Source organism: Jaculus jaculus, chromosome 11 (genome assembly GCF_020740685.1).
Source record: "Jaculus jaculus isolate mJacJac1 chromosome 11, mJacJac1.mat.Y.cur, whole genome shotgun sequence".
Lineage (NCBI taxonomy): Eukaryota > Metazoa > Chordata > Mammalia > Rodentia > Dipodidae > Jaculus > Jaculus jaculus.
Window position 1 is genome coordinate 449321 of NC_059112.1, and position 27700 is coordinate 477020.

The 27700-nt window shown below is 42.9% G+C and overlaps 1 protein-coding gene and 2 pseudogenes across 6 annotated transcripts in view; 2 read left to right on the forward strand and 1 right to left on the reverse strand.

Moving 5' to 3' along the window:
- Shroom3 (shroom family member 3) overlaps positions 1 to 27700 on the reverse strand; it is a 371082-nt gene that overhangs the window by 96425 nt on the left and 246957 nt on the right. Inside the window, exon 1 of one of the 6 annotated variants that reach the window (XM_045161715.1) lies at positions 8053 to 8187. The exons of the other annotated variants lie outside the window; for them this stretch is intronic. The gene's annotated coding sequence lies outside the window, so the exon portion shown is untranslated. Of the gene's footprint in view, positions 1 to 8052; positions 8188 to 27700 lie in introns of those variants that run through there. 6 annotated transcript variants of the gene reach the window in all.
- Positions 708 to 1324, forward strand: LOC105944521 (annotated as a pseudogene).
- LOC105944520 overlaps positions 8634 to 27700 on the forward strand; it is a 72665-nt pseudogene continuing 53598 nt past the window's right edge.

Sequence of the window (27700 nt, forward strand, 5' to 3'; positions counted from 1 at the left end):
AAAGTAGAGCACATGTCTGAAGTTTGTTTTTGGTGGCTAAAGGCCCTGCCATGCTCGTTCTCTCTCTCTCTCTCCTTGCAAATAAAGATTTTTTTTTTTTTCGAGGTAGAGTTTTACTCTAGCTTAGGCTAGAATTCACTATGTAGTCTCAGGGTGACCTTGAATTCATGGCAATCCTCCTACCTCTGCCTCCCAAGTACTGGGATTAAAGGTGAGTACCACCATGCCCGGCAAAAAAAAAAAAAAAAAAAAAAAAAAAAAAAAAAAAAAATTTACATAAATTTTGAGGAGAAAGTGAAATGCAGGTGTTTTAAAATTTAACCACAAGGAGTCAGGCATAGTGGTTCATGTCTTTAATCTCAGCACTTGAGAGGCAGAGGTACTTGCTATGAGTTCCAGGTCAGCCTGACCCACAGTGAGACCCTATTTACAACAAAAAAATAACCATAAGGAATGATAAATGTTTAAATAGATTTGAACATTATACAGTGTATACAGGTACCAAGACATCATATGACACCTCATAAGTAGGATTTAAAATTATGTAATTAGATATAACCTATAAGGTACCAAGAATAACACTGAATTAAAAATGAAGAAAGCGGAGCACCAGAGTTCGCGAAGTCGGGCAAGTGTGCCGCCGGGCGCGGGGCGGGCAATGAGCGGAGCCGGCTGGAGCGCGCCAGGCAGCTGCTGCCGCAGTCCCAGGCACGGGCGGCAGGATGGAGCTGAACTCCCTGCTGCTGCTTTTGGAAGTGGCTGAGTACCTGGAACGCAGGAACCGAGAGACCGCGCAGGGCCACACACGGTACTGCCCTTTGACAGCAACTTCGCCAGGAAGAAAACAAAGACCACTGGCCTGGTGCGCAAGGCCCCGAACAACAGGTCTTCACACAATGAGCTAAAAAAGCACACATGAGCCAAACTCAGGCTCTACCTGGAGCAGCTCAAGCAGCTGGTGCCTCTGGGCCCTGACAGCACATGCCATACCACGTTGAGCCTCCTGAAGCGTGCAAAGATGCACATCAAGAAACTGGAGGAGCAGGACTGCTGGGCATTAAGCATCAAGTAGCAGCTACAGCAGGAACATCGCTTCCTAAAGCGACACCTGGAGCAGTTATCGGTGCAGAGCATGGAGTGCGTGTGCACAGACAGCACTGGTTCTGCTGTCTCCACAGATGATTCAGAGCAAGAGGTGGACATAGAAGGCATGGAATTTAGCCCTGGTGAGCTGGACAGCACTGGCAGCAGCAGTGATGGCGATGACCACGAAAGCTTGCAGAGTGGTGGCTGCAGTGACAGCAGCTATCGGTGCCCTTACTGACGGCCTAGCCATCCTGGTCTCTCGTAGGCTTCATGTCCTCTCTTTGGTCTACCCACCTGCTCAGCCAAGTGTATTAGTCCTCCAGACTGCCCTTGACCAACGGCAGCCTTTCCATGGGCCCACTGCTGTGCCATTCTTAAAGCTCCAGCTACTGCCTGGGCTGCCCACCTCTGTCAGACCACCTTTCAGTCAGGTCTCCAGCTGCCTGCTTCTCACTGCTGGGCAAGGTCCCCTGCAGAGAGGCAGGGCCAGGCTGTCATGTCCTGGAGCCCAGCGTAGCCACCACAGTCTGTTCTCAGATTTCTAATCATTCCAGAAGTATTAAATGTCTTTGCTGCAAATCTTGGTGGGCTCCATGTAGGGGGCTTAATGACCACCATGGGGAGCTTAGACCCCAACACCAGATCCCAAGAGAGGAGTGGACTGAGGAAGGAAGGCTCAGCTGTTTGTCCATCCATCCATCTGTTGGTCCACATAGGCTCCTGAGACATAGACAAATGGATCTGTAAAGGGCGGCACTTAATTGAGCACTTGGGGTAGGTTGGTGGCCTTTTCTTCACAGTATTAGGAGCCAGAGTGGTGTTCCTGGGGGCTGGCCAGGCCACCCTATACCAAGCTGAGTGGCTTCTGCTTTGTTAGGACTGTCCAGTGTTCACATGCACACCTAGGCTCACACATAAGCACACTCTCACACCCAGATACACTGACATCACAGGGTATATGTTCTGAGAGGATGGCCTTCAGGAGTACCTGCAGGGGTTACTCCTGGCCTGTGCCTGGCTCCCCATCCAGGTTCTTGCTCATCTTTGTAGCTTAGATGACTCTTCCAACTCTACACATGAAATAGGCCTTTTCTTCCTGGCAGGGGATGGGTTTAGCTGGGCAACAAGCTAGAGTCACTGGATCCTCTGGGCTTTCTCACCTCTCTTTCTTAAGAAAATAAATTTTAAAAAATTTAATTATGACAGGGAGCTCCCTGAAGGGAGCCTCACAAGTCCTGCCCATGGCAGCCTCAGCTGGCAGAGGCTTTCCCCAAAAAACAAAAGAAAAACATTTTTAAGAAAAGAGAAAAAGCTCTGAAGACTCTTGCCAAGAGATGTGTGTACTGCCTCCATTTCTTGTATGAGATTTTTGTACTTTATTTTCCTAGCCATTGCTGCGTCCTTATTTGCTGAGTGGTGGGAGCAACCCAGTGTCTCAGGGACCTGTCTTCTGTCACATCCTCATAGTGTTCCTTGTGTCCCCTATCTCACCCTTTCTACTACCACCAGCATGTCCCTGTGGCTTACAGGATGCCCCAGGCCTGCCAATAGGTGCCCTTCTCATCCCCTTTTCCACAACCACTCCCTGCAGCTGCAGCCTACAGGAAGTAACAAGTATAGGCCTTCATAGTTATCATGGTTGCTTTCTATGTCCTGCAGGAGGGGCCTTCACTGGTCCTAGTGTTGCCAGCCCAGTGACTTGATGGGGCTGGCTGTGCAACCTGGGGACAACAGGTCTCTTGGACTTGGGCTTACTTGTGAATTGTAACCTGGCAGGGGCCCTTCCTTTGGGCTTGAGGCAAGTGTGAGGTGTTAGCAGTGGGCAGCTGCTGGACACAGCACTCATTCATGTGGTGCAGGTCTGGGTAGTAGGCTTCTGCTGGCCTTTCAGTCCTTAAAGACTTTGTTTCTGGAGGCACCACACAGCAATACTTGGTGGTGGTCATAAGCTGGCCCACAGCAGCACCTGCCACCTCCTCCAGTGCATTTGTAACCAATTTCCCAACTGTGGGAAAAATTCCTGTTTATCTTCAGTCATGTCAATGAACAGCCCAGGATAGGTGGCCTATTGAGGCAGAATGGGGTCTCAACACTGGCACAGAACCTGCTCTGTGGAGACTAGGACAGCAGGCAGAGAGCAGGCCTGGACAAGATTCATGGAGCAGGCAGAATGTCCAAACATTTTGCTAGTTCTGTCTGCATCTTCAGCCCCACTGGTGGGAGGGAGGGGGGCTTCAGTAACTGCCTGAGAATGTCCACAGGGGATTTGTTCTGAGCAAAACCACCCTGGGAGGAGGGCAAAGCTGTGTTTAATGGCCTTGCTTCAAGGCTTCAGAACTCCAGGGATCCTGATATGCCCTGAATTTTTACATCATCAGCTACCTACTCCATCTCCACCTCTGTCCAGCAAAATCCACTCCGGGTGACCAAAGTTGGATTCCTGGGCCAACTTTCCTGGCATATAAGCACTTGTCTTTTCAGGCTGTGATTACCATATGGACTGGGAGTTGGCCTTATTAGCCACCCAGGGGTGCTAGCCTAGCTTCTCCCTGCTACAATCAGGCATGTGAGGGGTGGTCTATAGGGGTGGGGGCTGGCGCTAAGAGTTATATCCATTCCTCCTCCCCCTGCTCCTTGCCATTTGTATTATTGGTGTTCACAGGGACCTAGCGAGGCTATTGTATCTGTAGAAAGAAATCCAGACCAGAATAGTAACTGCCTATGTCCTTCACCTGTGCTCTGTCATGCTGGCCATGTGGTGCTTAGGAGCTGAGAGTGAAACCCTAGGCTCAGGCCTTGGGTCCCCTTACTAGGAGGTAATCCACACATACCAGGACCTTCCATCCTAGTACAGGTCTAGCTGGCCTAAGAGGAGGGGCTATGGAGGGCTTTGCCTCTGTGTGGGCCCTAGGTTTGCTTCTGAAGTCCTGCCCTATGGGATGATGGAGTGACTGCTTGAGCTTGCCTTCCTGGGCAGATGGAATTACCAGGTTTGCTAGATGGTCTCCACCCCATTTTGTGCCCCCGACTTTCTCTGCCTGTCTCAAGTTAGCTAGCCTACCAACCCCCTTGTGCCTGCACAGAGGGCTTTGACCCCAGGGTAGCAAGTGGGTTGTCTCAGCCTCTAACTAGGGTACTAGGGCAGGTTCTGTACCAGATTCTGGGGCCACAAAAGGGGCCTGGTGCCAGTGCAGTGGGTAAATCAAAAGACCAGAGCTGCAGAGTAGAATTGGGGTCCCACCCACCTGCCCAACAGGTGGGGTTGTGCTGTGTCACTGTCATTGTAATATAAATACAGATTTTTATACATCAAAATAAAATAAAATAAAAATGAAAGTGGGGGGCCACTGGAGAGATGGCTTAGTGGTTAAGTACTTGCCTGTGAAGCCTAAGGACCCCAGTTTGAGGCACGATTCCCCAGGACTCAGGTAATCCAGATGTACAAGGTGGCGCATGCATCTGGAGTTCGTCTGCAATGACTAGAGACCCTGGCATGCCCATTCTCTCTCTCTCTGCCTCTTTCTCTCTCTGTCGCTCTCAAATAAATAAATAACATTTTTTTTTTTTAATGAAGAAAGCGGGTCTAGAAAGATGACTTAGTGGTCAAGGTGCTTGCCTGTGAAGCCTAAGAACCCAGGTTCAATTTTCTACGTCCCACGTAAGCCAGATGCACAAGGTGGCACATGCATCTGGAGTTTCGTGTGCAGCGGCTAGAGGCTGTGACATTCCTGTTCTCGTTCTCTCTCCCCCCCGCCACTTTCTCTCTGTCTCAAATAAAAGTAAATTTTTAAAAATGAAGAATGTTGTCTGGAGAAATGGCTTAGTAGTTAAGGAGTTTGCTTGCCAAGCCTAAGGACCCAGGTTCAACCACCACATAAGCCACATGCACAGGTGGCACATGTGCCCAGAGTTTGTTTGCAATGGCTAGAGGCCCTGGAGTATTCATTCTTTCTATTTGTCTCTTTCTCTCTTGCTGTCTCTCTCTAAAATAAACAAAGAAAGAAAAGTTTTAAAATTAAAACAAAGAATGTGGGACTGAAGAGATGGCTCAGCATCAGGTTTGATTACCTAGTATCCACGTCAAGCCAGATGCACATGGTGGCACATGCATCTGGAATTCATTTGCAGTGGTTGGAGTCCCTGGTGCACCCATTCCCTCTATATCTGTCTCTGTCTGCCCCTTTCTCTTCCCCCTCTCTGAAATAAATAATATTTTAAGAATTTATTTATATTTATTTATTTATTTGAGACAGTGGGGGAGAAAATGGGTGTGTCAGGGTCTCTAGTCACTTCAAACGAACTCCAGATGAATGTACCACCATGTGCATCTGGCTTACATGGGACCTGGAGAATCAAACCTGGGTCCTTAGGCTTCTCAGGCAAGCACCCTAACCGCTAAGCCATCTCTCCAGCCCCCAAAATATTTTTTAAAAAATGAAGAATGGGGCTGGAGAGATGGTTTAGTGGTTAAGCACTTGTCTGTGAAGCCTAAGGACCCTGATTCGAGGCTCAATTCCTCAGGACCCACTTAAGCCAGATGCATAAGGTAGTGCATGCATCTAGAGTTCATTTGCAGTGGCTAGAGGCCCTGGCACACCCATTATCTCTCTCTTTCTAACTACCTCTTTCTCTATCTGTTGTTCTCAAATAAGTAAATAAAAATAAACAAAACAAATTTTAATGAAGAATGTAGGGCTGGGGAGATGTCTTAGTGGTTAAAGCAACTTGCCTACAAAGCCAAAGGACTCATGTTTGATTCCCCAGGACTCAAGTAAGTCAGATGCACCAGGTGGCATATGTATCTGGAGTTCATTTGCAGTGACTGGATGCCCTGGCGCAGCCATTCTCTCTCTCTCACACACACACAAATAAATAAATTAGCCTGGCATAGTGGCACACGCCTTTAACCCCAGCATTGGTGAGGCAGAGGTAGGAGGATCTCTGTGAGTTCGAGGCCACCCTGAGACTACATAGTGAATTCCAGATCAGCCTGAGCTAGAGTGAACCCTACCTTGAAAAACCAAAATAAATTAATAAATTAAAATTTTTAAAAAAGAAGAATGTAAGTAATGCTTAATGGTGTGTACCTATACTCCCAGCTACAGTGACAGAAGTATGGCTTGAGCCCAGGATTAGAGGCCAGTCTAGCTAGGCAACCTAGTGCACATGTGTATGCATATGTGTAGCATAATATGAATGCTCTCAGGTTCACCATCCTTAGGTCACAGCTTTACTATACCTACATGAAGCAAAACTGTTCATTCCTATAAATCAATTTCTTTACTTAAGTCATAGAATTTATTTTGCAAACTATAGTTTCCTAGAAAGCAATTAGGTCATTGTCAATTGTCCACTACACAGAAGAACTGGTAAATCCTAGCATAATCTGAACCTTTCTTACCAAAATACCTGTTTCACAAATCAAGACAGGTGTTTCACCTCAGATAGGCCCAGGTACTTTTGGTACTTGTTATTTCTTTTGGTCCCAGGTTACTGAGAATGGAAATTTGTTTAGAATTCCTCAACTTTGAGGTTCTGAAAGGTGACTTCATCTTCCCTTACTCAGATAGTACTGCTCTGAGCCATCCTAGGCAGATGGATGTTTATCCTACTCTTAAAATCTCCAGGGAAGTAAATTCTCTACACCATCCCTTGGTAACCTTCTCCAGGGTTTTATCAAGGGTTTGGTGAGGAAGGTCTGATGTAGAAACCAATGAAAATATTAACTTTATAAGCCAAGCTACAAACACTAGAAATGGGTGTGTATTTGGCACTCTGCCTGAATGGTGGAGGAATATATTTACAAAACAGGGTGTACAAACAGAAGCCATTTGCCAGGCGCAGATGTGGAAAGTTGACTGAAGAGAAATTGCCACAATAAACTGTTTCAACCTGGGAATTATGGGAGAAAGTTAGTGTTAGTTTTAACATTTCAAGTAAATTATTTCCCTGTCAATTCCGAGTTTTCGTTCCAAAAACAAATTAGAAATTAAAAATTAAAAAAACTACAGCTGTAAAGTTTTCAAATGATTAGGCTTCTATGAAAAACTAGGTTTTAGTAAATGGATATCTATGCTATTGTTATGTTTACTTCCTGTTCTGTATATCTACCTTTTCTGCGACAATCATGTAATTATACAATGGGGGGAGGGGAGTTTTAAAAAGGCAAAATAACCATCAAAATTAATTAAAGTCCAAACAATCTTCTGGTAACATTACTTGGAGTAAATACTAGCCATATATGTGATTTAGGTGCTTTCAGTTAGAAACATTGCTTAACCTTTGAAAGTGAATCAGAAGTAGAAAACGCACAGAACTATCCTTGGAGGCCCACGCTAGGTCTTCTTGGTGCACAGACAGCTCACAGCAGTGGAGATTAAATGCAAGTGGGCGCACACTTGCTCCCAGTTTTAATGCAAAGGGCAGCTCTGCACACAAGTTCTCCACAGCAATATGATCTAGGGAGGCGGGCGTAAACGCCAAAGCACTAGAGGAAGACAGGAATACACTACCACAAAGTAATTTTAACCCTCTTGCAAATGAGAGTAAAGCAAAATTCGGCTGAAACTTCATTTTCATTGCTACCTGACAGGGGACCAACTTTAAAATTACTGCCTTGAGAAGTGGGGGATGGGCGCACGCGCCTTTCAAATTTGGGGATAAAAACAAATCCAATAAAGTTAAGAAAGGTAAGGCGTTCTGAACTCAGTGGGATCCCTGGAGGGAAGTAACTTATTAAAATTAAACTATTTCACAGCCCATTTCTTCTGAAAAGTGTTCATGCTGTCAATAACCGGCCATTCTTTTCGTCCTGGAGCGGCAGCCTGCGCCTCGGCCGGAGCCTCCGACGGCCACCTGCCCTGCGCCAGGCCGGCCGGGCAGCCTGGAAGCCGGCGCCGGGCGGTTTCCAGAGCCTCCGGGAGGCTGCGCCGACTCCCATGCCCGCTCCCGCCCGCCCGCACTCACCATCGCCGCTGCCCGGCTGCGCGGTGCTGCCGGCCAAGTTCAGACCCCGCGGCCGCTGCGAGGCGACGGCGCGGGGCATCCCCAGCGGGTCCACGGCGCTCAACAATGGGCGCCCAGGCACGTCCTGCGGCTCAGGCTCCGGCTCGCGGCGGCGGCGGCGGCGGCTCCAGCTCCAGCCGCCCGGGAGCGCGGGTCCCGCCGGCCCGCCACGCCTCCTGCCCGGGGGCGCGCGCGCGAGGCCGCGCCCCGTGCCGCCGCAGGTAATCCCACAGGAAGCCTCGGGGATTGGCCCGCGCTCAGGACCTCATTTGCATGTCGATGGCTTGGGAGGCTCCGAGACTGGAAAGTGGATCCTGGGGCCGCAGGCGCGCAGCCCCTCACTCCTCGGCGGACCTCAGGTCCGGAGGGCTGGGGACCCGACGCTCGGGCCCACGCTCGCGCGGTCTCCTGTCAACCCACACCCGAGACGGCTTCATCCCCCACGCCCGCCTTTTGAAATGAACTGGAACCCAAGTGTCAGCTTTAAAAAGCCTTCGCTCGCTTTTTAGGGGCCATACAGTTAACGATTGATCAAATGAAGCATGAATGAAGGAAGGTAAAAAGTTCACAGTACAAAAAAAGAAGAAGCTCACATTACAAGGAAAATAACCATCGTATTTCTCAGAGGTCCTCTTGTCAGTATGTCAACTAAAGACTCAGGTTGTTGATGGAGTACAGCTGCTGAGGGTTCCCTTCCCAGCCCCTTTTTGTTTCCAGGAGCATCATCTCAGAGGCACAAGGGAGAGATTATTTCGCTTTACCTTTCTATACATTGGGGTTTAGATAATATACAAATTTTAACTTGTTTTACACATTTATGGCCTAAGTACCTAGGTAATCTACTTAAGGAAAATGTTATTTTCAATTCCCATCTCCCTTCAAATGCTTTTTCAGTTTTTCAATGGATGTAAGATGATTTTTTTTCCTCAGAGAGTACTTTTAATTGTGTTCACATATCATCTCCACATTTAAAATAAATGGGTTTGAAATTGACTTTGTTCTCATTCAAGCAGAACCCTTCTTGTAAATTTCCAGATTCCGTAAGTATGTACATAGACTCAGAAGAGAATACTTAAGTAGGTAGGAAGTAGCTAGATGCCTAGGGTACTTCACAGTGATATCACTTGCCTCAATTTGGCTGCACTGTTGTTATTCCTGGAGTTATGCAGGAGCACAGGCAGTCGCAGACCTCACAATTGAAATCTTTATGAACAGCCTGCCCCCACCAACTCTAAAGATATTGTCTCTGTTAAAATTGCATTTTGTTCTAACATGTGGTATCACAAGCACACATGGTCACAGGGTACCCACTTTGTTGCTAGGCATTAAAAGCAGGAGGCTAATGTTGCCTTTTCTGTATCCTAATGTCTTGAGTGAATCCAGTGTTGGCAAGAGGGCTCAGAACTTAAGCTTGAAGAAGAGGCCAGCGTATACACTGTGTCACTGCAGCACCACCATGTTGGAGAGATGTTAGCTAGAGAACACAGGCAGAACAGGTAAAGCCTCCTCTGGTACTGCTGCCTTATCTTGTTTGCTAAGTCCTCAGGGTCAGGAGAACTCTCTTAAGGGTGCAACAGATCCCGCTGTGCCTGTGTGAAACGTGACTTTAAATCAGCCATTTAAAAAGCTACCATTAATTTTTTGTATATTAAACATCTTCCTCAAATGTTAAAGAATTGAGCATCAAAATACTAACGAGTGAACAACTTTCTACAGAACAAAGTATAAAGTTTCTTTTTCTTTTAATATGCTTTAGGTCCAAATTTTTCTTCCCACACAGCCTGCATTATATTCATCTCACTGACCAGAGGTTTCTGGACTTCCACTGAACCATGGCTTCAAGGAACTTTTTCTTATGTCTGTGATTTCCAGACATTGTCAGATATTTTTATAGACTGAAAGAAAGCAACCTGTATCATGGGACCAAAGGTGAGGCATGAAAAAATGATATCTCAGCAACAATACTGAACCATGTCAATGTCTCAGCATGAGCTGAGGACCAGCTCCCTCACCTTACCTGCACTCTTTGACAAAATGGCCCTGCACTAACAAAGAAAAGCTAGTGAGCCTGAAGTTGTCATGTGTGTCCAATGTGCATATATATAAACTGCAAGCCACTTATTAAAGATGATCTCTGTAAAGTCATACCGAGCTTTAGCTTCTGTATTAAGATTACCTTCAGAAATTATGCATTTCGTTAGAATCCAAAGCCTGTTTTAGTAGTTTTGAATTTTTTTCCCTGCTGAGAAATGAACAAAGGGCAGTGTGCATGTTAAGCATGTGCTCTGTCATTGAGCTGCACTCCCAAGTATGGTCCAAAGCCTTTTAAACTGAAAAAATATACGAAGGGAATAAAGCTTTATAGAAGTTTCAATGTATTATAAGAGGACAAAAAAGAACAGCCTGCTTTTAGAAAGGGTGTGTAAGGCCAGTCTAAAACATGCTATTTATATACTTTTTCTTTAAAGTAATAATTTATTTTCATTAACATATTAATGGAGATATGATTCACACACTATTAAAATGCAAACTTTAAAAGGTATGGCTTTGCTCTCTTCCTTCCCCAAAGCCTTCTGTGGCACTGGAATGAGTGAAGAAACCAAAGAAAATGAACTAAAGCTCCCTCTGAGTGGGCATAATGGCACCAGCATGAAGAGTACAGTATCCCTCAAAGTGCTGAGGGACTGAAGTTATGAGTCAAAACAGGCTCATGGTGTCCAGTTTAGGGACTGCATGCATCACAGGCCAAGTCATTTTCTTCATTTCCACCTACAAACACAATTTCAGGGTGAAGTAAATATGTCTTTGTTTTAAAAAGTATTTAAAATCACATCACATTAGTCTATGCTATTTAAGGATCTAATATAATTCATAATAGTCTGAATACTGTTAGGTGTGTGTATGTATGTATGTATATGTGTGTATGCAAGTGATATATGTATGTGTGTTTTTCCACAACTATCAGGTTCTTATCAGCAAGGAAAAAGTTGCGAGAATAATTATGACTTTTTTGTCTTTGGTTTTTGAGAAAGGATCTCATTGTATAGCCCAGACTAGCCTTGGACTCACTATATAGTCCAAGTTGGCCTCCAATTCTCTATCCTCCATCTCCTGAGGGCTGGGATTACAAGTGTGCACCACCGCTACCACACTAAGACTGCTTTATGGAATGCTAGAGATTGAAACTAAGGACTTGCACATGTAAACTGTAGGTAGCACAGTTTGCTGGATCAGATTTGGGCTCCTGTTTGAAACCAATATTGCTTTAAATGGAAGCAAAAAGCTTAGAAAAGAAGAAAATGAAACAGTAGAAAAGGAGAGCTTCAAATGGTAACAGCTCTTATCTTCATGGAAATGATAGGACAGTTACCTAGGTCAGCCTTGGCACACTCATTCCCTCTCTCTCTCCCCCTCTTCACAAATCAATTAATTAAAATTAAAAAAAGAAATTACTTCAGAGCTGTGTGTGATACAATACACCTGTAATCCCAGCACTCAGGAGGCTGAGATAGGAGACTTTAAAATTTTATTTTTATTTTTATTTATTTATTTGAGAGAGAGAGGAGACTACATAGTGAATTCCAGGTCAGACTGGGCTAGAGTGAGAGCCTAACTCAAACAAACAAACAACAACAACAACAAAAACCAAAGGATAAATATATCTCTTAAAATTATATATCTCTATGATGATTGTATTGTACATTGGATAATCATTGAGTGTGTGTTTGGAAGAGGGATACTGACTTTCCTACCCCCTTGTTTTAATTCTTAATAGCCCTGCCTTTCCTCATTAGCAATAAGGATTATACATCAGAATTCATAGACTAAGAGTCCAGGTAGAAGTCTTAAGATTTAGAAGAATTGTCTCATGGCAGTCAATGGTCAAAGCTGGTTTTTCTTCCACAACAATCATTATAGCTTTCTGGGATTAAAGTAGATGAGCAAGGAGAGTCTGGAAGAATAAGGGGCACTGGAAGCTTGAAACAGCTGCGTGTTAGATGAAAGCTTCAGAAAGGCTCAGGGATTTGTATACTTGGGTTGGATAGAGCCTCACCTAGAATGTTGCTGCAAAAGCCAAGAGGGCACAGAATGTTGAGTAGTGTAAGGAGATAGCAGATACCAGCATCCTAGCTGGGAGTGTGACCAGACACAAGAATTGGGTGGTGGCAACATGGAGACCAAAGATAAACCCTCACACTGCCTTTCCCACTACATGTGCATGCACGTGCGCACACACGTGCAGGCATATGCACACACCAGACTGTCTAGGTCTCTTACAATACAGTTGAAGCTTCAGGGGCTAGAGGAAATCCTGAGGTGACTACTATTAAGTTTCTGTCTCCCACCTGAATGAGATCACCAAAGGGAAATCATTAGTTTTTAGTAAAAGAAAACAGGGGCTGGAGAGATAGCTTAGCAGTTAAGGAACTTGCCTGCAAAGCCAAAGGACAGAGGTTCAATCCTCCAGGACCCACATAAGTCAGATGCACAAAGTGGTGCATGTATCCGGAGTTCATTTGCAGCTACTTAAGGCCCTAGTGTGCCCATTCTCTCTCTCTCTCAAATAAGTAACTAAAAAGAAAAAGAAAAAGAAAACAGAGGCCAGGAGTAGTGATGGCATATGCCTTTAATCCCAGCAAACAAGAGGCAAAGATAGTTTGAGGCCAGCCTGAACAGAATTCCAGGTTGGCCTGGGCTAGAGCAAGACCTTACCTTGAAAAAAATAAAATAAAATAAAAAAAGAAAGAAAAGAAAATGAAAAAGGTATATTTCTCTTGCGATTGTGTCAATAGCTCTATTTGTACCAAGCAAACAGTTAGTTAAAGGGCTCCAAATTATACCTGGTGCATGTGGGCTGAAAAGCGGTACTTATGATTTTAACAAATGGTCCTAGTTCTGGTAGCAAGCATGGGAAAGAATGTTTATGTCAGGGAAAGACACACAAGATATGATGATTTGAATGTAAAATGTGCCCTCTAGACCCATGTATTTAAATACTTAATCCCCGGTTGGTAATGCTATTTAGGAAGTTTGTGGAACTTTTAGGAGTTGAAGCCTTGTTGGAGGAAGTGTGACATTAGGGGAGGGCCTTGAGATGTTACAGCCTAGCGTGGCTTGCTGTCCCTTGCTTTATTTCCTCCATACTGATGTGATGTCGTGAAACTGACTGTCTGCGCCTGCCATGCAGTGGGCATCGATGGCCCTTTAGACCATCTGCAGAATTTTGACTTTATGTTGTAGGTGCAAGGAAATCACTAAAAGATTTGCCCAGTGTCATAGCTTACGCATTGTAGAAGTCACATTGATGCATGTGGAGGACAGACTGGATGGTAGGTGCTAGGCTCACTGATTTTGATCCTTTGCTACTAAGGTAGTACTGCATTGTGGGTCACAGTGCAACCTCTGGGAATGGCACAAGCAGATGCATGTCCTGGCTGTAGCACTTACTATGTGACCTTAGGCTAGTCACATACCTCCATGAAGCAGCTCCTCCATCTGTGAAAGGAGAGCTATACATTGAATCTGAACCACAGAGCTTCTCAAGTTTTAGGTCTGATACATCATAAGAAGCACTTACATGGCATAACTAAATGCTTATTGAATTTTAGTTCTTTTTAATTAGTACTTAAAATCAACATATATAGGGGAGAATGGTGATTATGTTGGAGAAGTACTATATTCAACCCATGGTATTCCCTTAAACTTTAGTTGCCATGTTAAATTTCAAGGAATAAAACCTGTTTTGTGATTTCACTTAAGTGGAGCTTCAGTTGAGGCAACTAAACCTTATCAGTTAGTACTGACTTTGGAAATCTGTACTGGAGAAAGTGTTTCTTCTTTTCAACCTTGAAGCCATAAATAGGGTTGATGGGATCCACAAGCAGCTGTCACCTCCCATTAGAGGTAGCAACCTTCCTCTACAGAGGAAGGTGAAGGGCACTGTCTTTGAAAAGGCATGTGATTTAGTGGCAGTAAGAACAGCAGGTCCAGAACTCTGAAAGGTAAAACTCCACCAGTGACAGGTCCTTAACAACATAGGTTCAACTGGAGTCCATTCAAATCCTGTTTTGTCCTTGTCACCAGAATGTGTGCAGAGGAGTGGGAGGAGGAATGTGCAGGGATGGACAGGACTGAGCCACACAGCTCTCAGAACCAAAACTATTTCTACAAGTGAGGACTTTAACTGATGACACCAAAGAAGTAGAGGCCTGAGGACTGAAACCTTTTCCTGGAACCTTACTGTATATACTCTGATGGGCATTATAAATCTCTTATTTTTTTCCAGAAAAATATTCATGTTTCTGAAGAAAAATATGAAAAGACAAATCCAGAGAAGCCATTAGGAAACAGGATTATAACTTTTTTTTTTTTTTTTAATTTGAGAGTGACAGACACAGAGAGAAAGACAGATAGAGGGAGAGAGAGAATGGGTGCGCCAGGGCTTCCAGCCTCTGCAAACGAACTCCAGACGTGTGCGCCCCCTTGTGCATCTGGCTAACGTAGGACCTGGGGAACCAAGCCTCGAACCAGGGTCCTTAGGCTTCACAGGCAAGCACTTAACTGCTAAACCATCTCTCCAGCCCGGATTATAACTTATTTAGTGATGGAATTAGTACTTTTTTTTTCTGGATTTTCCAAAGCAGGGTCTCATTCTATCCCAGGATGACCTTTAAGTCACTCTGTAGTCCCAAACTGACTTCAAACTCATGGTACCTCTGCCTCCCAAGTGCTGGGATTAAAGGTATACGTGACCACATCCAGCTGAAATTATTACATTTTCTCATCTTGGTTTGTAATTCGTATTTTAAGAGATACAGTTGTCCATTGGTATCTATGGGGACTGGCTCCAGACCTCTTGCTACTTGCCCTCTAAACAGATTCAGAAATCCATACAATCCATATAAAGTCCCTATATATAATTGCAGTCTTTGCTTATAAGTTCCCTACTTCTTTTAGACTTTAAATCACCTCTAGATTACCTATAATGTCCTTTAAAAATATTTTTAAAATCTTTCTTTCTTTCATTTTTTTTCTTTCTTTATGAGAGAGACAGAGACAGAGAGAGAGAGAGAATAGCCACTCCAGGGCCTCTAGCCACTGCAAATGAACTCCAGATGCATGTGTCACTATGTGCATTTGGCTTATGTGGGTTCTGGAGAATCAAACCTGGGTCTTTAAGCTTCCCAGGCAAGCACCTTAACCATTAAGTCATCTCTCCAGTCCTATAATATTTTATGGAAATGCTGTGCAAATAGCTTTTGTCTGTATAATGAAAGGAAAAAAGTCTGAACATGAATAGTAGAGTCACAGCAACATAGACCTAACAACACTGACCCTTGGCTAATGGATTTAGCTGATACAAAGACAGGGCAACTGTTCTACCTGAGGACTGCATAGGGAGCCACAGTCAGAGAGACAACACAAAAGGAGAGAGATAGAAAGAAAGAGACACTGGGATGGAAACCACCACCTTGCCTGGAGGGCAGCAGAAGCAAGGCTTAAAGACAGGCTGAGATCTCTGACTCTAATCTTCTATGATCAGTAAGGAGTGAGAAGAGGTTGGGAAGGGAGACAGGTGACACTAGTAAACTGGCATGAAGAATAAAAAAATGACTTCTAGAAATGTTTCAATGTCTAAAAGTATAATGTTTCCTCACTGCGTATAGACAATGACTCATTGCTTCCCTGACTCATCGAAGGACCCAACAATGATTACTTCATAGCAGCACAAAACACCAACAACAAAACCAAAGCTACTTTTTAAAAGAAACTTTCTCAGTGAGTTGGCACTTAATGTCTTTGTGTCAGAATTTTGGGCTTCTCAAAAAAGGACCTGTTGTTACTTTATTTATAGCATCAAGACACACATTCTAAAGAGGTTTTTTTTTTTCCTTATTCTAGTATGAAGTTGACTACATAGAACTATTCTAAATGTTTAAGTGCCACCAAACTGCCATTTGTGATCATCGCTTTAAGAACAGTCCCAAGGTGAGGAAAAGTAACTTCAAGAAATAGATTAAGCTTTTCAGATGGCAGTGACCTTGGGATGACTCAGAAGGTATCATAGTGCTGGAAAGAAGTGACTGGAGTACTGAGTAACATCTCAATCACACCATCCAAGGCTCAGGGTCTAATGCAGAAGAGGTGGTGGAAAGAATGTAAGAGCCAAAGGAGGGGTAGGACTCCTTACAACATGCTCCTCCAGACACAAAATGGCCTGCATATCCATGACCTCACTGTGCCTGACACTACCTACACAAGACCATCATAAGAGGAGGAAAAGATCATGACATCAAAATAAAAGAGAGACTGATTGAGATGGGGAGGGGATATGATGGAGAATGGCATTTCAAAGGGGAAAGTGCGGGGGGAGGGTATTACCATGGGATTTTTTTTTATGATCATGGAAAATGTTAATAAAAATTGGGGGGGGGGAAGAAATAGATTTAGGTCAGGCCTAGTAATACATACCTTTAGGAAGCAGAGGTAGGAGGACCTCTGTGAGTTCAAGGCCAGCATAGGACTACAGAATAGGTTCCAGGTCAGTCTGGGAGAGAGTGAGACCCTACCTCAAAAAAAAAAAAAAAAAAAAAAAAAAAAAAGATTTAGGGGATGGGAAAAGGATCAGTGGTTAAAGGCACTTGTTTGCAAAGCCTGTTCAGGTTTGATTCCTTAGTACATACTTAAAGCCAGATGCACAAAATGGCACATATGGCTGGAATTTGTTGCAGTAGCAAGAGGGCCTGATGTGCCTATGACTCACTTTTACTTTCCTTTTCTCCCCCTTCTGTTCCTTCCTCCATTCCCCCCCCCCCTCTTTCTCTCCTCTCACAAATAAGTTTTATAAAAAAAAAACTAACAAAGGAAATAGGGCTGAGGAGATAGCTCAAAGGTGCTTGTTTGCAAAGCCTGCTGACCCAGGTTCAATTCCCTAGTACCCATGTAAAGTCAGATGCACAAAGTTGTGGGCACATTCATCTGGAATTTGTTTGCAGTGGCAAGAGGCTCTGGCATGCCCAAAGAGAAAGAAAGAAATAGATTTAGCTGGACATAGTGGCTCACACCTATAATCCCTGAACTTGGAAGGCTGAAAAAGATCACTGTGTAGATTGGGCTATAGACTGAATTCCAGGTCAGCCTGGGCTAGAGTGAGACCCTGAATCAAAAACAAAACAACAACAAATACCAAAACAAACAAAAACAGGAAAGGATGTAAAAAAGAAAGAAAGAACAAATGAAAGAAAGAAAGAAAGAAAGAGAAAGAAAGAACAAACAAGAGAAAGAAAGAAAGAAAAAGAAAAAGAAAGAAAGAAAGAAAGAGAAAGAAAGAACAAACAAGAGAAAGAAAGAAAGAAAAAGAAAAAGAAAGAAAGAAAGAGAAAGAGAACAAACAAGAGAAAGAAAGAAAGAAAAAGAAAAAGAAAGAAAGAAAGAAAGAAAGAGAAAGAAAGAACAAACAAGAGAAAGAAAGAAAGAAAAAGAAAAAGAAAGAAAGAAAGAAAGAGAAAGAAAGAACAAACAAGAGAAAGAAAGAAAGAAAAAGAAAAAGAAAGAAAGAAAGAGAAAGAAAGAACAAACAAGAGAAAGAAAGAAAGAAAAAGAAAAAGAAAGAAAGAAAGAAAGAGAAAGAAAGAACAAACAAGAGAAAGAAAGAAAGAAAGAAAAAGAAAAAGAAAGAAAGAAAGAGAAAGAAAGAACGAACAAAAGAAAGAAAGAAAGAGAAAGAAAGAAAGAAAGAAAAAGAAAGAACAAACAAGAGAAAGAAAGAAAGAAAGAGAGAGAGAGAGAGGGAGGGAGAGAGGGAGGGAGGGAGGGAGAGAGGGAGGGAGGGAGGGAGGAAGGAAGGAAGGAAGGAAGGAAGGAAGGAAGGAAGGAAGGAAGGAAGGAAGGAAGAGAGAAAGATTTGCTGAGTAAAACTACTTGGGGCTTTTGAAATGCAAAAGACTGGTGATTTATTGCTGCTAAGGTTCATATAATCTGGTAATGAATATGTGCATATTTCTTTTCTTTTTGAGGGGGGATTTCTCAAGGTAGTCTCACTTCAGCCCAGGCTAACCTGGAATGCACTCTGAAGCCCAAGGCTGGTCTTGAACTCACAATGATCCTCCTACCTCTGCCTCTGCTGGGACTAAAACTGTGTGTCACTACGCATGGCTTTGTGCACATTTCTTTTAAGAGGCTTAAATCTTTGGTGCACCAAAGATTTGTAAGCTTTAATCTTCATTTGTAAATCTTAATATTTATTCTTGAGAATAAAAATTTTCCACCAAGCCGACTGGCAGCCTCATTGGTCTTGAGCTTCCTTAGCTTTCAAAAGCAGAGAAGTTAAAAGTAGTTCCTGCCGTTTTTTTGGCAGGCTCACTTTGTTGCTGACTTTAAGAAGCCAATGAACCTCCCTGTATTCTTTAAGCACCTACAAACTGCTCTTCTCAGAGTAACTTTCTAGGGTCTCTCCCCTTTGCCTCAAATCACAAATTATACTTTATACTTTCACACACAGATTCCAGCTGAGGAAATTCTGTCTCTATTTTCCAGCTTGCTTGTTTTTAAACACAACTTTCTTCCAGGTGTCCAGAAACACTCCAAACCGGATGTTGATGTCATTCTACATACCTTAGTGGCCTGCTTAGGAACCAGAAGATAAGAGAGAGAGGAAAAAAATGTATTTTGAAAGTTCTTGTAATTGGAGCATTTGGCAGACATCCAAAGGGTACTTGTATTGGCTAAAGGCAAAAAGGTAACAGAATCCTGAATAGATCTCATTGGCTCTTGGCTGCCATTACCTCATGAGAGAATCAGAAAAATATGCCCAGAAAAAGCTGAGCCTCAACCTTTAAGTTATAGTAGCAGCCACCATGGATTTTGTGCCTGGTAGTTTTTATACAAACACACACACGTACAGAGAGAGAGAGAAAGAGAGAGAATATGTATAAGGGCTTTATATATTTTATTTTGAATCTTTGTGGTAATACCTCAAGGTAGCTACCACTAGTCCTGTTTTGTAGATGAGAAAATAAAGCCCATCTTAAAGTAACTTCATCACTGAAGAGAGGGCAGAACAGGAATCAATGAGTTCTGCCTGACTCCAAAGCCCAGGTTTTTCCTAAGAAGTCTTAGATGATCAAGAGACCCAGGAAACATTGTAAGTGAAACTACTTTCCTAAGAGGACAAAGTTCATCTATCTTCTAGGGTGAAAAAAGGCAGACACTTCCATTCTCTGTAGGCAAAGGCTTTACTGCTATTCAGGACATCGAAGGAAAGCTATATAAAAATATTTTACTCATAAATCTAATGGAGGGTTAGCAAAGCTATAGCTATCCAGAATGTTGTCTTCCCTCAATAAATAAAAACTTCAAGAAAAGAAAAAAACAAAACAAAAAATAAATAAAATAAATAAAAACTTCAGTGGGGTGTGGTGGTGTATACCTTTAATGCCAGCAGGCTGGATTCAGAGGTAGGAGGATTGCTGTGAGTTTGAGGCCAGCCTGAGACTACATCATGAATTCCAGGTCAGCCTGAACTAGAGCAAGAACCTACTCAGGGAAAAAAAGAAAAAACCTTACTATATTATCCTTAAAAATATCATGTTTTTGGGGCTGGAGAGATGCCTTCGTGGTTAAGGTTCTGCCTGCAAAGCCAAAGGACCCAGGTTCAATTTTCCAGGACCCACATAAGCCAGATGCACAAGGTGATGCATGTTACTTGGAATTCATTTACAGTGATTAGAGGCCTTGGTCTGCCCAGTTTCTCTATATCTGCCTCTTTTTCTCTTAACAAATAATATTTAAAAATTAAAATATCATGCTTCTTAAAAAATGAAAGGCAAAAAGCTGGGCGTGGTGGTGCACGCCTTTAATCCAGCACTTGGGAAGCAGAGGTAGGAAGATTGTTGTGAGCTCGAGGCCACCCTGAGACGACATAGTGAATTCCAGGTCAGCCTGAGCTACAGTAAGACCCTACCTTGAAAAAAAAAAAAGAAAAAATAAAAAAGAAAAAGAAAGAAAGAAAGAAAAAGAAAACAAGAAAGGCAGGGCTGGAGAGATGGCTTAGCAGTTAAGGTACTTGCCTGCAAAGCCTAAGGACTCAAGTTCAGTTCCCCAGTACCCATGTAAAGCTAGATGCACAAAGTGGCACATGCATCTGGAATTTATTTGCACAGGCTAGAGGACCTGGCTGTCTGTCTTTCTCACTACTTGCAAATAAATAAATAAATAAAATCTTTTTAAAAAAATGGCCAGACATGGTGCATACCTTTGAGAAAACAATGAAAGGCCTATCATACCTAGTTGGATCCTCACTGGTTCAGCTAAGCAGTTTTGAATCAGATTTACCTTTTGCCAGTATGTCCAGTTGCCCTCTTAGGCACTTAACTCACATTGCCATTTTTCTGAGTTTTTCTCTCTTCCCTAACTCCACTAAGTACATGCTAGCTAACCTTTAGGACCTATAACATGTATTCCTTTCTCAGTGACAGGCCTTTGATCCTCATCCAAAAGGAATCTCTCTCTCTCTGAATGTTCCAGGCGGCTTTACTGTGCTTTACCTCAATAAACAATACTGATGCCATTAAAACAATGTCTTGCCTCTTAGCTCATGTTCTAGAGGAATTCTACCTCATTAATCTCTAATGCCCATGCTTCATAGCACATAGATGTGGTTGAATGAAGGTTACCACAGGATGAGAGTATAGCTCACTGATAGAAAACTTGCCTAGCATGCCAAAAACCATGGATATAATCCCCAACATTGCATGAACTAGCCATAGTGGTACACATCTGTAATCCTAGCACTCAAGGAGATGAAGGCAGGAGGATTAGGAGTTTAAATTTGAGGCCAGCCTGGGCTACATGTAGCCTTGTTCTTTAACCTGTCCCTTTGTCTGTTCAACTGTAATATATTTGGAAGAGTCTTGACAAATGGACAGCATGATTCTTGAAGGAAGGGACCACATGATCCTACTCATCTAGGTACGGTGTACAATCGAGTAAAGAACCCCAACAGATATTTCATTGGAGTTTTGAAACTACCAAGTTCACAAGGCAAATAATGCTTTATTTAAAACCTTTTTATGGGCTGAGGAGATAGCCCAGTGATTCAAGGCTCTTGCAGACAAATCCTACTGGCTTGTGTTCAATTCCCTAGTACCCAAAGAATATGAACAAAGTGAGGCATACATTTGTAGCACCAAGGGGAATGGATTCATTTTTTCTCTCTCCTTACAAATAAAATAAATAATGTTTTTGAAAAAAACCTGTTTGTAATAAATATATCCTATCACTAATTATGAAGTAAAAACATTCTTTTTTTTTTTTTTTCAAGATAGGGTCTCACTCTATCCAAGACTGACCTGGAATTCACTATGTAGTCTCAGGGTGGCCTCGAACTCAAGGTGATCCTCCTACCTCTGCCTCCCAAGTGCTGGGATTAAAGGAGTGTACCACCACACCTGGCTCAAAACCTTCTTCTATCTGTATAGCAGCTGCTGGATTGAGAATGTTTTCTGCATGTATGATGTGCATGTATAACATATACATATGTGTGCAGACTTTAACATACTTGTGGGATCCAGAGAGAACAACAGATGTCATCCTCTACTGCTCACTGTGGCAGATTGTCTCACTGAACCTGAAGCTGCCATTCTTGTTCACACTGGCTGACCAGCAAGCTCCTGTGATTTTCCTATCTTTGCTTCCTGTAGAACTGAGGTTATAGATATGCCCAGCTATTTATGTGGGTGCTGGGATCTCACTCAGACAGTCCCAGGTCAACTTAAGTCTTCATACTTGTAGACAATAGCTCTTACCCACTGAGCCATCTCTCTAACTCCAAGAATTTTTTAAATTTAGTATAAGATCCTCACTTTCCCTAAAATGGATGTATCTTAGACTTTATTAAGCACTTCCTTTTGGGCTTCCCTCCCATTCTTTGCCCATACCCACCTTGGTTATATCTGGTCATATTTGTGTCTTAATGTTCCACCTTGGTTGACAGTCATTTGTGTCTCAGTGAGCACTAGTCTCTTTCCTGGGTGTAGGAATAAAAAGACTTGACAGGACTTAAAAGCTTTCCTGGAGGATGCTGAGGTTCTTGGTTTCCCACCAGGAATAGATGGTAAGACCCTATTGCTGAAGACTCCACATACTTGGGCTGCAAAGCCACTGAGAAATCCTGCTGGAACTGAGCTGATAACCTCCTCCACGTAGACCAGCTGACAGAAAGCTGGAAGAAGCCATTCTGCATGCAATTCAATGGGCGAGAGAGAAATCACCAGTGAAGATACTCAACAGTGGACACTGCAAGCCTTATATTTGGCCAGCCAGGCCAAATGAGCCAATGGGTGCAATAGTGGCATGTCTATCATGGTAGAAACCAACTGTCCTCTAATTGGACTGGAGGCCCACTCCATGGGAGGGAACGTATCCCTGATACTGAAAACTTAAAACAGGGGTAGTCATGAGCCCTAGAGGTGTAATGTCTGCTGCTGTCCAGCTAAATGTATATATTATGCTTATCAAACTGCCCAGTAAGCACTTCTCTTAATATTCATACCCTTATATTAATGCTACTCTCACTTTTGGCAGAGAATCTTCTCTTTTCAGATGGCAGTGACCTTGGGATGACTCAGAAGGTATCATGGTGCTGGAAAGAAGTGACCAGAGTGCTCAGTACTGCAATATCTCTATCACACCTTCCAAGGCTCAGGGTCTAATGCAGAAGAGGTGGTGGAAAGAATGTAAGAGCCAATGGAAGGGTAGGACTCCTTACAAAGTGCTCCCTCCAGACACAAAATGGCCTGGATATCCATGACTTCACAGTGCCTGACACTACCTACACAAGACCATCATAAGAGGAAGAAAAGACCATAACATCAAATAAAAGAGAGACTGATTGAGATGGAGAGGGGATATGATGGAGAATGGAGTTTCAAAGGGGAAAGTCGGGAAAGGGAGGGTATTACCAGGGGATATTTTTTATAATCATGGAAGTTGTTAATAAAAGTTTTGAAAAAAAAAAGGTTTTCCTGGAGGAAACTATGAGCCAGTGATTTACACCCCTGGTTTTCTTTTTTCTTTCTTTCTTTCTTTTTTTTTTGGTTTTTCGAGGTAGGTTCTCACTCTAGCCTAGGCTGACCTGGAATTCACCATGGAGTCTCAGGGTGGCCTCGAACTCACGGCAATCCTCCTACCTCTGCCTCCCGAGTGCTGGGATTAAAAGCATGCGCCACCACACCCGGCTTCCCCTGGTTTTCTTAACGGACTGCCAAACTTCAGAAAACTGGAGCCAAACCAAGTGGAGCCCCTGGCAACAGGTATGAGCTATGAGATTAGAGAGAGACCAGCATGTCACAGTTGCTGCAGAGTGGGGGAATGGGATTCTAGTAAGTAGAGGAGGAAATGGTTTCTGGAACTTTTATTATACATGCTCCAGGTAAGGAGGGTGGTTCTACTTTCATGCTGTTAGAACACAACTCACCCTTGGTGCCCATGTTGAGAAAAGCCTGAGAAGATGTCAGAAGTTCAAGGATAGTCATTATTTCCTCCCTTACCTGCCTTAAAATATGTAGGAGACAAAAACAAACAAAAAACGATAAGTAACATAGAGAAATACAGGTAAGTGACTAGGCACAAAGGCCTGGCAGACCCCTGAGCATGCAGGTCCAGCAAGATCCTGGTTAGGAGTTTGAAGTTTATATGAAAGGCAATAGGAAGCCACTGGAAAATGTTAAGCAGAGGGTCTGGATTATGTTAAAGAGACCACTGGTGGAGATGAGTCATGCCAGGGGTAGGAAGACCGTTAGGACCCAGCCACAGGAGTATAACCTGGGGGTGGTGGTGGCCCTCCACCTGAAATGCAAGCTCTATCAGGTCAGGGATCATTTAACTGGTGTTGACTTTTGTTAACTTCTGTTATGACTTCTATGCAGGGCTTGTTACTAAGCCCCAAGCACCTAGGACAGTACCTAGCACATAGGCAGTTCTCAAATATGTGTTGAACAAACAAGAACACTCAGGCTGACCTTGGGTAACTTTCCCCAGCGGGGTTTAAAGGAGTATGCGGATGAACAGAAAAATGGTGGAAGTGCAGTGGGTAGGTCTTGTTAATCTGTTTTAAACTATCTTAAAATTCTTTTCTTTCTTTCTTTTTTTCTTTCTTTTTTTTTTTTTGAGGTAGGGCCTCACTCTTGCTCAGGCTGATCTGGAATTTATTACGTATCTCAGTGTGGTCTCAAACTCTTGGTGATCCTACCTCTACTTCCTGAGGGCTGGGATTAAAGTCATGAGTCACCACACCCAGTTAAATTTTCTTTTTTTTTAATCTTCTTTTTTTTATTTTTATTTTTCTTTTCACAATTTTTATTAACATTTTCCATGATTATAAAAAATATCCCATGGTAATACCCTTCTACCCCCCCACCACACTTTCCCCTTTGAAGTTCCATTCTCCATCATATTACCTCCCCATCTCAATCATTGCAGTTAAATTTTCTTTATTGACCTAAACAGTTATGTTCCTTTTTGTTCCCTAAGGAATTATATGAATTAACATAAAACACTAACATTCTTTTCCCGATAAAATTCTCTTTTTTTTTTAAATTTATTTATTTATTTTATTTTGAGAGCAACAGACACAGAGAGAAAGACAGATAGAGGGAGAGAGAGAGAATGGGCGCGCCAGGGCTTCCAGCCTCTGCAAACGAACTCCAGACGCGTGCGCCCCCTTGTGCATCTGGCTAACGTGGGACCTGGGGAACCGAGCCTCGAACCGGGGTCCTTAGGCTTCACAGGCAAGCGGTTAACTGCTAAGCCATCTCTCCAGCCCAAAATTCTCTTTTTAAAGTACATAAATTAATAATTTTTAGTAAATTAATGGCAGTTTTCAGCCATTCCCATATTCCAGTTTTAGGATAGTTTCATCACCCCAAAAGTTCCCTCATGCCCATCCTTGCTCCCACTTTCAGACTCAGGCTATCAATGATGTGCTTTATCTAGATAATTCAAATGAAGAGAATCAGACAATATGTAATCTTTAGTGGCTGGCTTTCATTGAATGTATTTTTGAGATTCATCCATGCATGTTGTAGCAGGTTTCAATAGTTTATACTTTTTTTTTTTTTCAAGGTAGGGTCTCACTGTACTTCAGAATGACCTGAAATTCACTCAGGGTGGCCTTAAACTCATGGTGATCCTTCTACCTCTGCCTCCCGAGTTCTGGGATTAAGACGTGTGCCACCACGTCCAGCTAGTTTATACCTTTAAAATATATATATCTGCAAGCAGAAAGAGAGAGAGTGAAGAGAGAAAGAGAGAATGAGCATACCAGGGCCTGTCTGCAATAACATTTATGTAAGTCTCTGAGTGGTCAGAGTGAGACCCTGTGGATTTTGTTTTGTTTTGTTTTGTTTTTTGAGGTAGGGTCTCACTCTAGCTCAAGCTGACCTGGAAATCACTCTGTAGTCTCAGGGTGGCCTTGAACTCATGGTGATCCTACTACCTCTGCTTCCCAAGTGCTGGGATTAAAGGCATGCACCACCACACCTGGCTTGACCCTGTGAATTTTGATTGAGAATAATGAAGGGGTCAAGGAAAATGCCCAGATTTCCAGCTTAGGTAACAGGATAAATTATGATATCAAACTCTCTGAGATTGGGAGACTAAAAGAGTAGTTTATGTAAGGAGGGTGTCCTCCATTTAGAGCAAGTTACCTGTGACATATGCTGTAGGCATGACTAGCTGGCATGTGGTCACATAGATTTTGAACCTTAGGTTAGCTTCCTCAAAATACCTAAGAAAGGTAGGCCCATTTGGGGGCAGCCTACACCGTGTGTATGATTTACTTTTTAGGCATAAGAAAAAGTAATTCCCTATGACCTCGGTGATTCCTTGTGATGTAGGCTCTCCCTTATATAAAGTTAGATTATAAAAAACATTCATATAACACCACATCAAATATTTATTTTGATTTGCATGACAATTATATCATCTGCTATGTGCTTGGCATTTCCTTCATGTAAAATTGTGGTGAAGCATACATAACACAAGGTATATCCTCTTAACCCAGTGTAAGCATACAGTTCAGGGGCATTAAGCATGTTCACAGTGCTGTTCTACCATCACCATCATCCATCTACATAACTCATTTTGTAAAACTGAAAATCTGTACCCATTAAAAAATTCCCTAATCTATCCCAAGCCTTTGCCAACCACTATTTGGCTTTCTTTTTCTATAAACCTGATTACTTTAGGTACTTTGTACATCATACAACTGGCTTATTTCCATTAGCAAAATCTCCTTAAGGCTCATCTATGTTGTAACCTGCAAAAGAATATTATTCTTTTTTAGGGCTGAGTAATGGACTATTTCATTTATCCACTCATCTATCAATGGACAGTTGGGATGGTACATCCCCCTGTTGGCTATTGTGAATAATGCTGCTCTGAATAATATGCAAATATCTCTTTGAATCCTTGTGTGTAGTGTAAATACAAAGTACTTTTTGAAGCCCATCACTAAAAGAAAAATACAGAACAAGAAATTAGGGCTTTTTCATACTTTAACTCAGGCAAGCTGAACTTTCTGTTACTATAAGAAACACTGGGGCGCTGGGGAGATGGCTTAACAGTTAAGGCTTTGCCTACAAAGCCAAAGGACCTCAGTTCAATTCCCCAGGACCCACGTAAGCCAGATGCACAAGGTGGCACATGTCTGGAGTTCATTTACAGTGGCTGCAGGCCCTGATGTGCCCCTTATCTCTTCTCTCTGTCTCTCTCTCTTTCTCCCTCTTTCTCCCTCAGATAAATAAAAACAAAACACTAAAAAAAAAAAAAAGAAAGAAAGAAACACAGGGAACCACTAGATTGTCTTGAACTCTATACCTATAATGTAAACATTATACATTTTGGAAGGAGTTTAGAAATAATACGAATGCAATGGGTACTTCAGCCCAAAAATTCTTGAGTAAAAATTTCCCCTTTCTCCATAATCCATATGGATATGCGGTGACCCAGTTCTGTTTGGTTTTGGTGATAAAAATGACCAGCTGGAACATCACAATGCATGTCAAGTTTTCGGTAATAGGCCAGATTGGCCTGGTCAGTCCTGATACTGTGGAATTTCTGAGCAATGCTTATTAGGAAATGAGGGATGACATGGGGTCAGGCTGTCACATACCTGATGACAGAAAGAAGGACTGTACCAGCAAAAAGCAGAGTAAGGCTTTGAATTTTACATTACAAAGGAAGGATGCAGGCTGGGGGTGATGGTGTATGCCTTTAATCCCAGCACTCAGGAGGCAGGGGTAGGAGGATCGCTGTGAGTTTGAGGCCACCCTGAGAATACATAGTGAATTCCAGGTCAGCCTGGGCTAGAGTGAGACCCTAACTCGAAAAAACAAAACAAAAAAAAGGCTAGTGAAATGTCTTAGTAATTAAGGTGTTTGTCTGAGAAGCCTAAGGACCCCAGTTGGATTCCCCAGGACCCACGTAAGCCAGATGCACAAGGGAACACATGTGTCTGAAGTTTGTTTGCAATGGCTGAAGGCCCTGGTGCACCTATTCTCTCATTCTCTCTCTTAAATAAATTAAAAAATATTAAGAAAAAACCCCTATT